We start from the raw sequence: 15581 nt of genomic DNA, 5'->3' as shown, positions 1-15581 counted from the left end.
CACGTGCAATCGTAATCAAACTTACAAGGGTGCCTATACGGCTGTTCCAAGCTACTAATCCGCAGAAAATGCCTATACCAATACAGGAATATGACCGGTTTATTTTCAATTAGTTGTGTTTTTTATAAAGTCTAACGTAGGTTGTGTCTGTTTTATGGACTTCCCGTTTTCCATTTTCTACATTTGAAAATGCCTGTACCAAGTCAGGAATATGACAGTTTTTGTCCATTCGTTTTTGATGCGTTTTGTTATTTAATTTTGCCATGTGATTATGGACTTTCCCAATTGATCTTCCTCTAAGTTCAGTATTTTTGTGATTTTACTTTTTGCATTTATCTTGGAGTTCAGTACGCCGAGTAGATATGCACAAAAACATTACAGCGTCTTTTGGTTTTTTATATAAAAATGAGTAGTAAGTACGATTTTATAGATAACTGGTCCCCATACAGTCATCTATAAAATAGTCCTTTAACCATTTTTATATTTTTAAACAAGTCGTTATTATGCACATTTACTTCACTTGTTCATGCACTCTTATGAAACATATTAAATACAGAACCTCCTCAAAGACAAAAAGAAAAAGCTTCTTGAAAAGAACATTAATTGCGCTTCCATATTGATTGATGATGTGCTTTCACTCAATAACATACTTTTCAATGAGTCATTGCATCTTTATCTTTTCCTTGACATCTACACAGATGGACGAATTCAGACTAGATTCTATAACAAAGGTTATTACAACTTTCAACCCGTCAGATACCATGTTCAACAAGTAACGTACCCTTCATTCTTTTGATTGTCTTTATGAATATAACTTTTACTGTTTAGTCTATTTTTGGTAATATCCATTTGTCGTGGCTCTGTACTTACACATCCCGTCTTAATTAACTAGAAAGTCTAAATGCGGTGCTTAAAAGTTGCGTTAAAACGCCAAAAATCAAATATACTTCCCGTCATTGTGGTATTGTGCCATTTTCTATTCGCGCGCATGGCTTCGTTAGAAACTAGATTCTGAGCTTCTTTTAAATTATACAATTCACTGAATTGACACAAAAATATGAAAAAAAAATATAAATTTAAATATCACTTGAACTTGGTGAGGTATATTATGAGTACCGATTAAGCTACCAATGTTTCCAATATTTCCTTTGTTATGCTTTTTACGAGATTTTTAAATCGGCTTGGTCCACAGTTGGCTGGATTGGTCATTCATTCGACCTCCTATAACAGAGGCGGATTTAGGGGGGGGGCCCAGGGGGCCCGGGCCCCCCCTTTTTAGGAAAAAATTTGGTTGCTTATATAGGAAATCACTGAAGCGTGACTGGAGCGGGCCCCCTCTTAGGTCAGTCAGTGGGCCCCCACTTATGAAAATTTCTGGATCCGCCACTGTATAATTTAGTTCAACCATAGATATGATGGCTATTATGTCTATGGTTCAAGTAAAGTTCGGCCAAATAAAGTTCAGTGGTTTCTGAAAAAAAAAAATAGGTAAATAGAAGATCGAAAATTACAATAACAGTCAGTGGTGGCCGTTGTGATTGATATCGGTTGGCTTTTTAATCATAATTCATATTTAAAATTTGAACTACATGTATCATTTCCGTATAGATCCCGACCGAATTTTGTCCTATTTATCTATCAAAATGATGACACTTCGCACCGAGTACTCTGACAGCATGCTGTGATTTCTCCATTAGTTATTTCCTATTTCGTTATTCCTGTTACTTAAATGATATTTTTTACATAACTATGACATAAGACACAGCTAGAGTACAATGCTGTAGAGTTTAAATACCTACGGAATGACGACAGAGGTCAACAAGGCCAATAAATTGTACATTTTACCTGTATATACACAGGTACAAATACACATAAATTTGAAAAAGAAGATTTTATTAACCACTTACTTGATAAATTATTGCGGTTTTGTAGTTTGTTCGATAGAACGGTAGTTCAATAAAGATAGAAATATAATTTAACACGCATTTGAAGACCATCCCGAGGAAATTAAATGTTTTGACGGGAAGTTCGTCTAGAAATTGTCTCTCCTGTGTAAGATTTTGGTAAGTACTTATCTATTTTATCTTTTCGTTTAATTTTTACATAGTGTAAAATTGAGTAAATAAAACATAAATAAAACAAACAAAGACTCAACTAGCTTAGAATTTTATTACAATTTGGTTATCTGACATTTTGTGTACACGTTGATCAGACCCATTTTACAGTGTAAATTAATGGCAGTACTATATATATATATATATATATGTATATAGGTAATACTTGGAGTTTCTACTCGTGAGCTCTCTTAAAACTGGGAATAAAAGACAATGTCTATTAAACTTTTTGAACTCCAAAAATATCTATTGTAAACTTTAAAAAAAAATGGAAAATAGGAATTGAGCTAATCTCTGAACTAATTCCAAAAGCAAATATTTCTTAGATCCTGATTAGACCAGCGAGAAAGCACAAAATTATATATATATACGATTAGACAATATTAACTGATATATCAACTTAAAAACGACCACACAATTGCTGATTTCTTGCATCACTTTTGTTAACCGATTTAAAGCTGCGAAAGTTTTTCAACGGTCAAAAGATATTAGAGTTCAATCCTTGCGTGCTTTAAAACTACTGTTCGGTTACAACAATGTGTCTGTTTAGACGAGCAAGACCAACGGTCCTCTTAATTTAGATAAGTAACTCAAAACTGGAACCGGATTGAACTTGCAATCTGATTATTAAACTGTTCGACAAAGTTTTGCTATTTGCTATAAAACACAAATGATAAACTGAGTGGCCTAGCTATCCGATGTTTTGCCATATAATAAACTGTGGCCACTAATGGCTCTTTTTCTCAGAAACGGACAATTCTATAATAACACCAAAAAAACAAACAAGAAATATATAGACACTGTTCCGACAACAATCTTACAGAGAACACTGGATTTTATCAAACATTCTTAAAGATTTTCGTGTATGTATAACTTGAAGGCTATTCAAAATTGAAATGAAAGTGTATTGACGAAAATTGGTATTGTAACGTTGACCTTTTTATTTTTAATTTCTTCGTAAAAGAAGAGTTTAAAAATTGTTTTAAATAGAAAAAATATCAAAACAGGATAGACAGAACTATCAACAGACGTATCAACTGAAATACCACTACAATTTCTGATGAGTTCATTTCCTTTCGTTGATTCAGATCTAACTTTATAGTAGCTTCGAAAGTCTTTCATGGATCGTTAGGTTTTAAATTACTAAACAAAATACAAAATGGTCTCAATTTTATAGCAAAGCAGTAAAATTTATATTGACATCAAGTTTTAAAATCTATAGTGATATAACGTGGTCTAACTCATGAGTAACTATCACTACCATTTACCATCTACCATTAACCAACACGAATAACACTATAAAGTGTTATTTTATTGTAGAACTCAGTATATTTGCAGATTTAGTAACCGATATTTTGCAAGACAATGCAGAAACACTCTCAAATATTAAAACCATATTATATGATTCCGTGCGTACGTTAGTTTTTTTTTACATTAACTCTGACTGGTACGTCCGACTTTGTACTTTGTTTTGCCTCTTTTAACTTTTTTTTATTCGAGCGTCGCTGATGAGTCTTTTGTAGACGAACGCGCATCTGATGTCCAAAATTAAGCCTGATATCTATGATAAGTTCATTTACCAAATCTAGGGATAAGTTTTTAAAAAGTTGTTGTGCAGCCAGATGTTCTAGATCATAGGCACTTTTTCTCAGATATTTTTTTATATATATACCTTAATATAAATGTTATACTAGTATTTTAAGGTTTATAGGATTTTTTTCTGAGACAAATGCTTGTGTTAATAGATGTCTTAATATATTCAATAAAAGCCATCAGCATATTTGGGTTACAATTTAGATGTCGTAATACATTTGAATGAAAGCCAAAAGCATATTTCGGTTATAATTTAGATGTCGTAATACATTCAATGAAAGCCATCAGCATATTTAGGTTACAATTCGTTTTGGTGGGAAAGTGTCAACTACGTTTTAAGACTGGAACAAGGAAATACAAGGTGATAATCATATGTGACACAATGTTATGTATAAGAAAAAGATGTATTGATATACACATGTCCTCAGGGAAACTAATTTGAAAAGAATGAATAATTTATTGTGAAATGACACTCATATTACAGATATGATCTAGACAAATATTTAAGTTATTGGTATTATTTTTTTTTGTAACTTTCTTATCTTATGGATGGAAGAACCCTTCTGTGACCGACTATCATTGGATAAGATTTAAAAATTTGTCAGTAGCACACAACTTTAACAGAAAACCCAACAGCAGTTCGGTCATTTGTGTACGCTAAGAGAAACACAGCGTGTTTTCACTCCTTATATCATTCATATGTGTAGAAGGAAAAGTAACAGTTCGTATTAATGATAAAGTGGTTATTGTCTGTCTAAGAAGTCTACCCCCCCCCCCCCAAAAAAAATGATTGTTCACATTTTAGAGTTATTGTCAATTATATCCTCATCCATCATATATATCGGTTGTCTTTAAAAAAAATCAAACATAAATGAACTATACAAATATAATTGTCCAGTCGCCCAATTTTGAACATAGTCATTTTAATGGTCTAAATAAAAAAAAATAATGAATTGGTGTTGTCGAAAAAAGTCAGTCTACAGCCCTTTTTAATGGTCACTTTCTTCGGTCAACAGTTGCATTAACCTAAATGTCAAATATAAGTATTCCAAGTGTTGGTTAGTTGTCAAAGTTACTCTGTCCATTCAAAATATGACATTTATAAGATTAAAATGTAGACAAATAATTTACTTAACAATACTAAATAATCGTCGACTTAAAACTTGGCAGGGATGTTTTAATCTTGACCGGCCATCGCCAGCTAGACAAAATATATGTCACAGGAACGTTCCAATATTCATACATGAAAATACCTATAGGGCATAATGTAAGACTTGAAATATTTTTGAACAATGCAATTTATCATATCTATAATCTACAGTAAAGGCGTGGTATTTGAGTAGAGCGCTAGAATGGTCCACTTTTATTGTCTTAAGTTGTGTACAATATGTAAAAGGAGCTTTTTAAATACCTCATAGTCAATAATCTATTTGCATTTAAAGAATTCAATATGTATGATTATTCTGCTGTCGGTTCTTGTTCAAGTTTTGAGGATTATTGCTATTAATTCGCCTTTTTAATAATCGGTGTGAATAAAAGCCGTGTGAATCAGGTATGTGAAATGTATTGTATGTCATCTGTTGTCAGTATTTGGTGTGAAAAGACGCACATTTTGTTTAATGTTTAATTCAAAATTTACTACCTGGTAGTCTTATACTTAGTCATTGGGTTGTGGTTAGTCTATATTATGGAGAAAATAGGATGGAAAACGTTTTTCCCAAAAACATTTTTAGCCTATGATTAACATGAAGATAATTCGAAATTCGTGTTTTAATTTTACGTGCACTTTAAATATCGTATCTGTAATGTATACATGAAGCAAATATATGACGAATACCTGTAAAATTAACACGTATTTTAATTTTGTTTTAAATGGGCATTAGCTACGAATTATTTTAAAGTTTTATACAAACGGATTTGTGAAACAATATTTCGTTATTAGCGGTCAGTTTTTAATCTTTTTTTGTAAGAATAGGCTAAAAATATCAATGATGTTTAAATGACTTGCAAGTCAACAAATCAACTTATTTGAATTCACATTCACGCGAATTTTTGAAGTTTGTAATTGAAAAGTATTTTAACATTGTAAAATTGAGAATGGAAATGGGGAATGTGTCAAAGAGACAACAACCCGACCAAAGAGCAGAACACAGCCGAAGGCCACCAAAAGATCTTCAACACAGCGAGAAAATCGTATCAATAACATTTTTTATTTTGGCTTCAGTTATAGCAGTTACCGAAACTAGCATGATTTTATGATTTTACAGACAGAAAGAAATGCAACATATGGCAAAACAATTAAACTGTCACGTTATTAACGACTGTTAATTAATGCCACTTGTTACATCATAATATGATTTGGCCCACAGATAAGTGATAATTTATATGTTTCGTGTACATATTTCCGTCTTACATGTTATATTTCTTCCCTAAAGAGTCTCATATAAATTTGTATATCTACCCCGAAGAGTCCCATATAAATAACTGGTCTTTAAGTCTTGTTTACAGTTAATGACTCTGCAACTTGAACATTGAGCTTTAAGCTGGAATTCTAAATAACGATTTACAATAGTTTCAATTCTTGGTAGCAGAAATCCACAAACAAAAGGAAATATTTTTATGACTGAAACATACCTTATCTGAAATCACTTTTAAGTGTGTTCATATTATATCATATCAACACAATCAATAATAAAGTTAAAACATGCATATTTTTATTGTTAAAATTCGATTTTTCCGTCTTCCCTCCAGCGTTATTCTATACTTCTTCCTAAAAATCACTAAAACAAATCTACCAGCTGTTAAAATATTATATTAATATAAACTGATCAATTATATAATATGTCAACATATGGAAATTAGACAAATGCAAATAGGTCGATTTCTTTAGTGTGAAATGTTGTATTCAAGGAAATAAAACGAGTACAAGTTCAGTATTATAAGGTATGTAATGACTTTTAAAAATACGGTTTCAATATAAAATATAAAAAAGGGTATTGTTTTATAGCAAACGAGTTTTGCTTTTCGCGACTTCATACCGTTTGTTAAATTGAAAAAAGTAAAACAACATCAAAGTTGTAGGTTGGAAAATGTTTCAATTGTTATCAAAATGCGATATTAATTTAAAAATAGACACACTGTAATTGATTGACTAAAGGATAAAAACGCAGTGGCGGATCTAGGTGAGGGGTCTGGGGTTTTCAATGTATTTTAATGGGGACATATGGTTGGAACCCCCTTTATTCTTGGTTGGGACACCCTTTTGAAAATGGATGGATCTGCCCCTGAAACGAGCCCAGCAAATGAATTCATAGCATCTAAAGAAGTAAATGATGGTACATGTAGGAAGCTTTTAAAAATGTAAACCATGCATGAATGTTAAGAGACAGTTAACCTTGACAAACAGTCTTTACCGCTCAAACGCAAGTACGTCGCATATTCAGTACGTGACTTTTGACAGAATCGCACGAGCTGTTACGTCTTACTTTGACAATCATATTATATAACAAATCCAAAATACAAAGTGATGTAGAATTAGTTAATTTATTATATTATCCTCACGATGCATAAGTGCTTCTTTGTTGGATTTGGCTTCATGTTTGTTTTTGTTTTTCAACGTCTGTCTTTTTGCATGATTTCCAATATTTATTTCTTTAATTCTTTAATAGCCTTTCGAAATGTGCCTATATGTGCTGCAAAGTAATTTAGTTTTTTTTTTAGTTTTGTATATAGGACAGCTTTTTTTTTTATTTCATTGAACATTATACGCATAGAAAAATAGGAGCACATGACACATTTTTTTTTTAATTATTCGACCGACGAGTTAATGAATGTTTATTCTTATTTTAATGCAGAATTCTTGTCAGCACACAATGTTAGACCAATAATACTATACTTCTAGACACTGTTGAATAAATACACAAAACTCAGCTTAGCATGTGTATAATTCGTTAACGTTTACCCAGACAACTTCTTTTAATCCGCAATCTTCAGATGTCAATATTCAGTTTCGGTTTTGTTTATTTAAAATTACAACTAACAAGTGTCTATTAAATGGGACTACTTATTGAAAAGTAATGACAAGGACAGAAAGGCCGGATTTGTTATCAGACAGCCACTGGAAACTCTAACATTTCGCCTAGTTGCATCAACTTTCTATTTATCAGCAAAACAAAACCTAATATAGGTTAACCTCAAAGTAGAAAGCTAAACACTGGAAATACCTTTTTTTATTATCTATGTTAGTCGAGTATATATAGTTTTCTATTTGTTTAGAAAATTTTACGATTTCACAATTGATAATCTAATTCTTATTGTGTTTGACAATAGGTACAATTTTAAGAGGTTTTTATTTCACAATATTATATTAGCATACTTTAGTCTAGTTGAAATTATTTCTTTCAATTGTATATCTAATTGCACTATAAATTTCATTAGATTACTATGCATTTTTTTATAATATAGATTAAACGCCCATCGAGTGCATTTCAATTAATCTGCTATGTAGGTAAAAATCTTATATAAAGACGTTGATTTTCGTTTTTCGTTTAATTACACATGAAGTTATAAGAAACCACACAGAGAATCACTCACGCCATATCATTTCAATTCCAACCAAAATATCCCTTACAGAGTTGTTCATGGTAACATCATAATAGATAAAACAAATGTAAAAATTGTCTTTTAAATTCTTTTAATGTTTTGCCTTAATAGACAAGAGTTTACTATTCAGTTGTTTTGCCTTAATAGGCAAGAGTTTACTATTTAGTTGTTTTGCCTTAATAGACAAGAGTTTATTATTCAGTTGTTTTGCCTTAATAGACAAGAGTTTACTATTCAGTTGTTTTGCCTTAATAGACAAGAGTTTACTATTCAGTTGTTTTGCCTTAATAGACAAGAGTTTACTATTCAGTTGTTTTGCCTTAATAGACAAGAGTTTACTATTCAGTTGTTTTGCCTTAATAGACAAGAGTTTACTATTCAGTTGTTTTGGCTTAATAGACAAGAGTTTACTATTCAGTTGTTTTGCCTTAATAGACAAGAGTTTACTATTCAGTTGTTTTGCCTTAATAGACAAGAGTTTACTATTCAGTTGTTTTGCCTTAATAGACAAGAGTTTACTATTCAGTTGTTGTGCCTTAATAGACAAGAGTTTACTTTTCAGTTGTTTTGCCTTAATAGACCAGAGTTTACTATTTAGTAGTTTTGCCCTAATAGACAAGAGTTTACTATTCAGTTGTTTTGCCTTAATAGACAAGAGTTTACTAGTCAGTTGTTTTGCCTTAATAGACAAGAGTTTACTATTCAGTTGTTTTGCCTTAATAGACAAGAGTTTACTATTCAGTTGTTGTGCCTTAATAGACAAGAGTTTACTATTCAGTTGTTTTCGTAGGTTATTGTATGCCATATTTGTTTTTCTTAAACATGTTTCGTTATAAATTAGGCCGTTAGTTTTCTCAATTTGTGTTTTTCTTCATTTAACATGTTGGGTGGGGCCTTTTATAGCCGATTATACAGTGTGGGTTTGTTCTCATTATTGAAGGCCTTAGGATGGCCTATTATTCCTAACAGCCACTCCATTTGCACTCTAGTGAAGTGTCTCATTGGCAATCATACCACATTTCCTTATTTTTACGTAAGTTATAACAAAAGTTATATAAGAATTGTAAGTTGTTGCGTCTTGACTTTCTTTTTCTAAAGGTTGCGATGAAGGATATATTGTCTCTTTTAATAACAGCACATTATATATATAATGTTTGTTATCTTCTTCCCTGTATTGATTTTTTACTCAAATGTTTGCATTGCACTATCACGGCATGAAATGTTTGACACTGTTAGTTAAAAAACCACCAAACAATCAATCACTGTGCAAGATCTAGTTTCCTGTGCTCATCTTGACGTAGGAGGTACAGCGCCAGCAAAAAGAGTGTGAAAATCATCATTGTCTCTTCTTGTTTTTCTGTCGTCTATGTTGCTGTCTCAATCGAGTTAAGCGGGGGGTTTCTAATTTTTTATGTATACCATTTTAAGTATATTGTGTTATGTGTACTATTGTTTGTCTGTTTGTCTTTTTCATTTTTAGCCATGGCGTTGTCAGTTTATTTTCGATTTATGAGTTTAACTGTCCCTTTGGTATCTTTCGTCCCTCTTTTATCACTTCACTGATTTAATTCCAAAATAAGGACGGTTGAATACTAAAAAATAAATCCTGTCAAAGGTTATGTGCCTGTCCCCGGTCAGTAACCTCTTCATTGGTTCAGTGCTTTCCTAATACCTTATACTTTGTCCTGCTTCTTTTCAAATTTAACACTTTAAACAATTTAAGACCTTTTACATAAAAGACACTTGTGTATTGGTGAAGTCCGACAATATGTCAAAACCTAAATATATTTTGTGATTTGTTTTTCTGGGTTTCTCTATTTTCTTTGTTTTGTTGTTATTTTTATTTGTTTTTTATTTGTTTTGTTTTTTGTTTGTTTGTTTCGTTTTGTTTTTGTTTGTTTTTGTTTGTTTTTGTTTGTTTTATTTGGGGGGAGGGGTGCAGTTTCATCGACATGCATCTATATATCTCTTTTTATTTGTATTATTGGTTAAAAAAAGTGCCAGATTACATTAGACTTTCTGTATATAAAAGACATGTACAAACAACACTTTCTGCATGGTTATTTTTTTAAAACTCTTATAACATGTACAAATAAGTTATTCATGTCAGAATCGTTCTATTTAACGGTGCCTTGGAATTGAAAGCAGTTCTACATCATAACTGACATTGAGTCGTACTTGTGGAAGTTTCACCTTCAAACCATGTTTAATTTAACACATAGTTCTGGTTTACCTATCATACTCAAGGTGACCAGATAAGGGAGGTGAACCGCTACTGGGAGTGGTTTGACTGTAACAACGTATCTTTTATGTTTGTCTAACGTCACTTTAAAGAGATTTACATGTGTACTACAAGGTGAAACTTTAATAGGTAAAATCTTGTTTTATCTACAAACATGTCACTATTTTCATAGACAACCTGCATGAGTCACCTCTCTCTACCGTGTACACGGACTTTGTATGGAGATAAGGAAACATGTAGGTTATGTAACTTTGATTCTTAATTTTGTTTTCTACACATGATTTAATTTTGTTATAAATTTATCTTTTTTTGTAACATACGTTTTAATAAACTTAATTCTATTATAGGCTTTTAACTAATTTTTCTCACGGATAATAACTAAAGCTTAAATTTTATTTTAGGAAGAATATCCCTTGTTACACACCCAATAACTCCAACACTAAATAGGTATAATGGCCTGATTTTAAAAATGAATTTGTTGTGTTTCAGTGACATTCGACTTTATCTAGTATCTCTAACAATATTGTACTGAACAATAGACCAAACAAATCTCACGAATCTTTAAAAGTCGTTTGTCCAAAACACTATAATAGTTTAATTTATATGTAGATTGAAAGTATATTTAAACTGTAATTTCGCCCGTTATAAACCACGCCATTTCCCAAAAGAGTATGTTGTACCACTTCACACATTTGTCAACGCAATTCATATTTTGGTACCATTGCTTACAATGTTTTACTTTTTTCAGATATTCACACATTAGTCAACTGTGTAATGCATATTTTAGTAACACTACTTATAATGTTTTACTTTTTTTCCAGATATTCACCATGTAGAAGTGGCTATGAATCTATTGGTGAGAATTCTATCCTGTATTACGATGGTATTAACAGCTCCTGTTTTAAAATGTAAGTTGTTATAAACAAATTAATACACTTTAGATTTTTAATTTAATCCTTAAATTTTTGTTGAATACTTATCCTTTGTATGTTTTGTCGATTATGTCACTGAAAATTTTGAAGAGGCTTAGATGAATGTTTACCGTTTATTGGCGCATATTACAATTACATTTTACATACAAAAAATTATCATGATAGTTTTAAATCACATGATTTCATAGATAAGCACACTACTGATTTGTATACAAAAAGTGTGATTTGTTGGTTGAGAGGTTTTGAGAAAGTAGAAAAAAATGGATGGTGACTTAAGATTATAGTTAGATTAAAATGAAATGTTGCTGTTAACTTGTTCACACGAATCAACAACAAAAACAACAGCAAAAATAAACAAATAAACAGACAAAAAATGCTTTGAAAGGCCTTGTGGTTTTATTTGTATTGCATTGTTGAAAATTAAAAGAGCCAATAGCTTACGCATGTCCATATAATATTCTTTGATTATAAAGTCTTCATTACATGTATTTCAGACGATGTAACAAAGCGATGTAGCAATATACAATGTGAAAACGACAGTCATTGCATGGAAGAAACCTTTGTGTTAAATGGTATGAACTTACTGGAAACGGAGGCAAGATGTATATGTCATGGTCATTTTACTGGGCCTCGATGTGAGGCAAAGCTCATTCTTACTCCAGATGTGATAAAAGCGCATTATATAGGATTTAAAGTTTCATTTCATAACGTTTCTAGTGGAGAAGTTATATCAAGTGATTCTTTTCAAGACAGCTTATCATATTCTATTCAGTATTGGAAAAACTCATCTGAGCGGTCATGCTCGATTGCTACAAATATTTACTCCCCTATCGACGGATTAGATGGTTTACAAATGGACACATCTTTCACCTTGTGTGCCGTTACTGATCCCGCTGGTTGGTGCGTGCCACGAGAAGTGAATTTAACATACGAAAAAAACTGTTTAGTTATAAAAACTTTGAACACTGAGTATTCCTTTTGGTCACAATCATTTATACTTCCGGTTGCTATATCTGTGATTGTTGTTTTATGTTTATCTATTCTTGTTATACTTTGTATGATAAAAAGAATTTTCATGCCATCAGACAATCATCAAAAATCAAGACAATCGCAAACGGACTGGGCAAAGAAAAGACGGAAAGAAAAACAGCGCGAACAATCAAAAGAAGTAAATCTAGTAAAAGTATCGTCGTTGGACGATCTTCTGACGGACAGTTATCCGAGTCCGGAAGATTCATCAATAGATCGGAGAACTACTCGGAAAGCTGGAACTACAACATTTGCACCTGTTTTCAATCAAAGTAGTTTACCAAACGTAATGGAAGAACATACCACGGATGATATATTATTAAATCAAAACGAGTCTAGTCATATGTTACATCATACAAACGGAAGTGTCTCAGAAGCATAATCAGTTTTAATTTATCAGTATTTAATGTTGATTTTTATTTTATTTTAACTATTGAATGTTTTACAAAAGATTTAACACAGTTTAAAAATATCAAAATAAGAAATAAAATATGCTAAAATCATTTGCATTCTAGACAATCCGCTTACTTCCCAGTAATATCTTCTGATGACTGCTGTAGTCATATTCACTGAGAATCCTGTCTATTTGCCAATGGTGTAGTTTCTTTGTTTGTTTTTTTAACATCTATTGTATTAATATCTGGTTGTGAGATTAGTTTTCAATACAATTTAGGGAAACAATCCCTATTTGAAAAAGGAATTGATAGGGACGTCAAGACTTAGCTGGATTTTTTCTTAAAATCGAAGCGTTTCTTCGACTATCATTTACAATGCAAATCTATCAGAAATGTCTGTCATTGGCAATATCTGAGGTGAAAGAGGATTTCTGTTAATTTAAAATGTCATTTCTAAAAGACGTTTTCAAATCATTACTGTTTTAATAAGTTATGTTATGGTTCAACAATGCCTGTTGGTACTGTTTTTATGCAGTTAATCTGCATTATGCGAGCACCCTAGATTTGTGGTCTACCCAATAAATGCTGAAATACTTGCCATTGTTATTATCTAGCTGGCTACTATGTTATATATAACTAATTGAACACTTTTTTAATACTTTTAATTCTGGATTACAAAAAATATGACTAGAAAAACCTTAAATGATCGTCGAATCACCCAAAACTTTTGAAGTTGCACATAGGAAGTAGTGCTCATTAGGAATTCTTATGTAGTTTATTATCGCCTGTGCTTTTGGCTAAGATGTCAAAAAACAATTGTACGAAATATTTAATCGCCGAAAATCTTTTAAGACAAGTAGTTTAGATTTCCCAAATTGCAAAAGTCGTAGGAATATTGTTTGTCGTCAATACGTAGTACAACTACGTCAGTAGTCTATTATATAATAAGTTCAACTGTTCATGCTGTTGGCGGCAATTTCAAACTAGAAGACGAAATTCGTATCTTTTCAATTTGGAGGCAGGGGTTCAAATTAGCGGTGGTCCGAGGTCCGTGACCTTCCACTTTCGACTTGGTTACTAGCCACGCCCGACGGACCTTCCACTCTGAGACAACTATAACACAGTTATAGTAGTCTCAGTTCCACTTGAAAGAAAATAAAAAATAGCTTTGCAAACCTTTTCGCCAAAGTCTCCAAATAAGCGATCTCAAAACTTATTTTAATCATTTTTATTCATGACAGCGATGTCAATTTTGTTCAATCGCTAGCTATATACAGAAAATCGCCGACAAAAAAATGTTTGAATACGAGTAAAATCGTATCTGACTGACAAAAACAACATTGGAACACAATGACAATGCCGTGAAAAGACAATTACAATTTCGGATCCGATTCCGGAAGCGGATATGGGTAATTCCGGGTTTTGGGCGAATCCAGGCAGGTGACAAAATACATCTATGCATGGTAAATGAATATAAACACTAGAATTGAAAACCAAAAGACATATGTAAAAGAAAGAAAAAGCAGAAAATATTTTAAACAGAAACTCAAAATTACTTTTGACAAATTTTAATGTCAAAATCCAATACAATGTGACAGCTGGGAACAGTAAAACTAACAATATATATGTTCCTGGCATAGGCGGATCCAGGGGGGGGGGGGGGGGGGGGGGGGGCTTTCGTGGGAAAAATTTGGTTGATTATATAGGGAATCACTGAAGCATGACTGGAGAGGGCACCCCTTAGGAAAAGTTCTGGATCCGCCACTGCCTGGTCACAGTATAAATTTTCTTTATCAGTGATAAATGTTGATAATGCATGTAAGATGCTTTTAAAGTGTAAACATATTACTGCAATTTTGAAGGGGTATTTATTTTCTCAATTTTGAAGGGGTATTTTTTTCTCAATTTTGAAGGGTCAATTAAAGTAGCTGGAAGATTCTTACTTTATTTTCACAAATAACTACCTGAATGTAGGCAAATCATATGATATATAGGTGGCGTCCTTTGGGCCACTCTACCCCCTCCTGTTTGATAACTTTGAAACGGATGAGATCCCCACCTCTCAACCATATACATTCATGTATGGGACTATATATATAACTAATCAAATGAATTATAAGGGGAGTCCATGGGGTGACCCACCCCCTCCTGTTTGGGAACTTAAGAAACGGTCGAGATCCCCATCCCTAAACAATATATATTCATGTATGGGTCAATATAACTAATTAAATGAAATATAGGGGGAGCCCCCCTACCCCCTCCTGTTTGAAAACTTGGAAACCGATGAGATCCCCACCCTAAACCATATATATTCATGTATGGGACAATATAACAAATCAAATGAAATATAGGGGAAGTCCCTGGGGTCATCCTATCCCTTCCTGTTTGAGAACTTGAAAACCCTCGAGATCCCCACCCCTAAACCATATATATTCATGTATGGAACAATATAACCAATCAAATGAAATAAAGGGGAAGTCTCTGAGGTCACCCTACCCCTTCCTGTTTGAGAACTTAAAACCCTCGAGATCCCCACCCCTAAACCATATACATTTTGTATATGCATGTATGGGACAATATAACAAATCATTTACATTTACTATGGGCAGGTCAGTCAGACCTCACCTTTGATCCTTGTAGTAGTGAACATTTGTCTGATTTGTGTCGCATAACT

General features: G+C 32.4%; 1 long non-coding RNA gene across 1 annotated transcript; it reads left to right on the top strand.

Annotated features, from left to right (window-relative positions):
* The first annotated feature begins 1681 nt into the window (after positions 1 to 1681).
* On the top strand, positions 1682 to 13015 carry LOC143062905 (uncharacterized). Its single transcript, XR_012974884.1, has 3 exons — positions 1682 to 2063; positions 11373 to 11459; positions 11978 to 13015. It is a non-coding gene; the product is annotated as an uncharacterized LOC143062905 (long non-coding RNA).
* Positions 13016 to 15581: the final 2566 nt, after the last annotated feature.

The sequence above is a fragment of the Mytilus galloprovincialis genome, chromosome 2, assembly GCF_965363235.1.
Source record: "Mytilus galloprovincialis chromosome 2, xbMytGall1.hap1.1, whole genome shotgun sequence".
NCBI classification, from domain to species: domain Eukaryota; kingdom Metazoa; phylum Mollusca; class Bivalvia; order Mytilida; family Mytilidae; genus Mytilus; species Mytilus galloprovincialis.
Note: the sequence above shows the minus strand (reverse complement) of the source record. Positions and strands in the feature narration are given on the sequence as shown.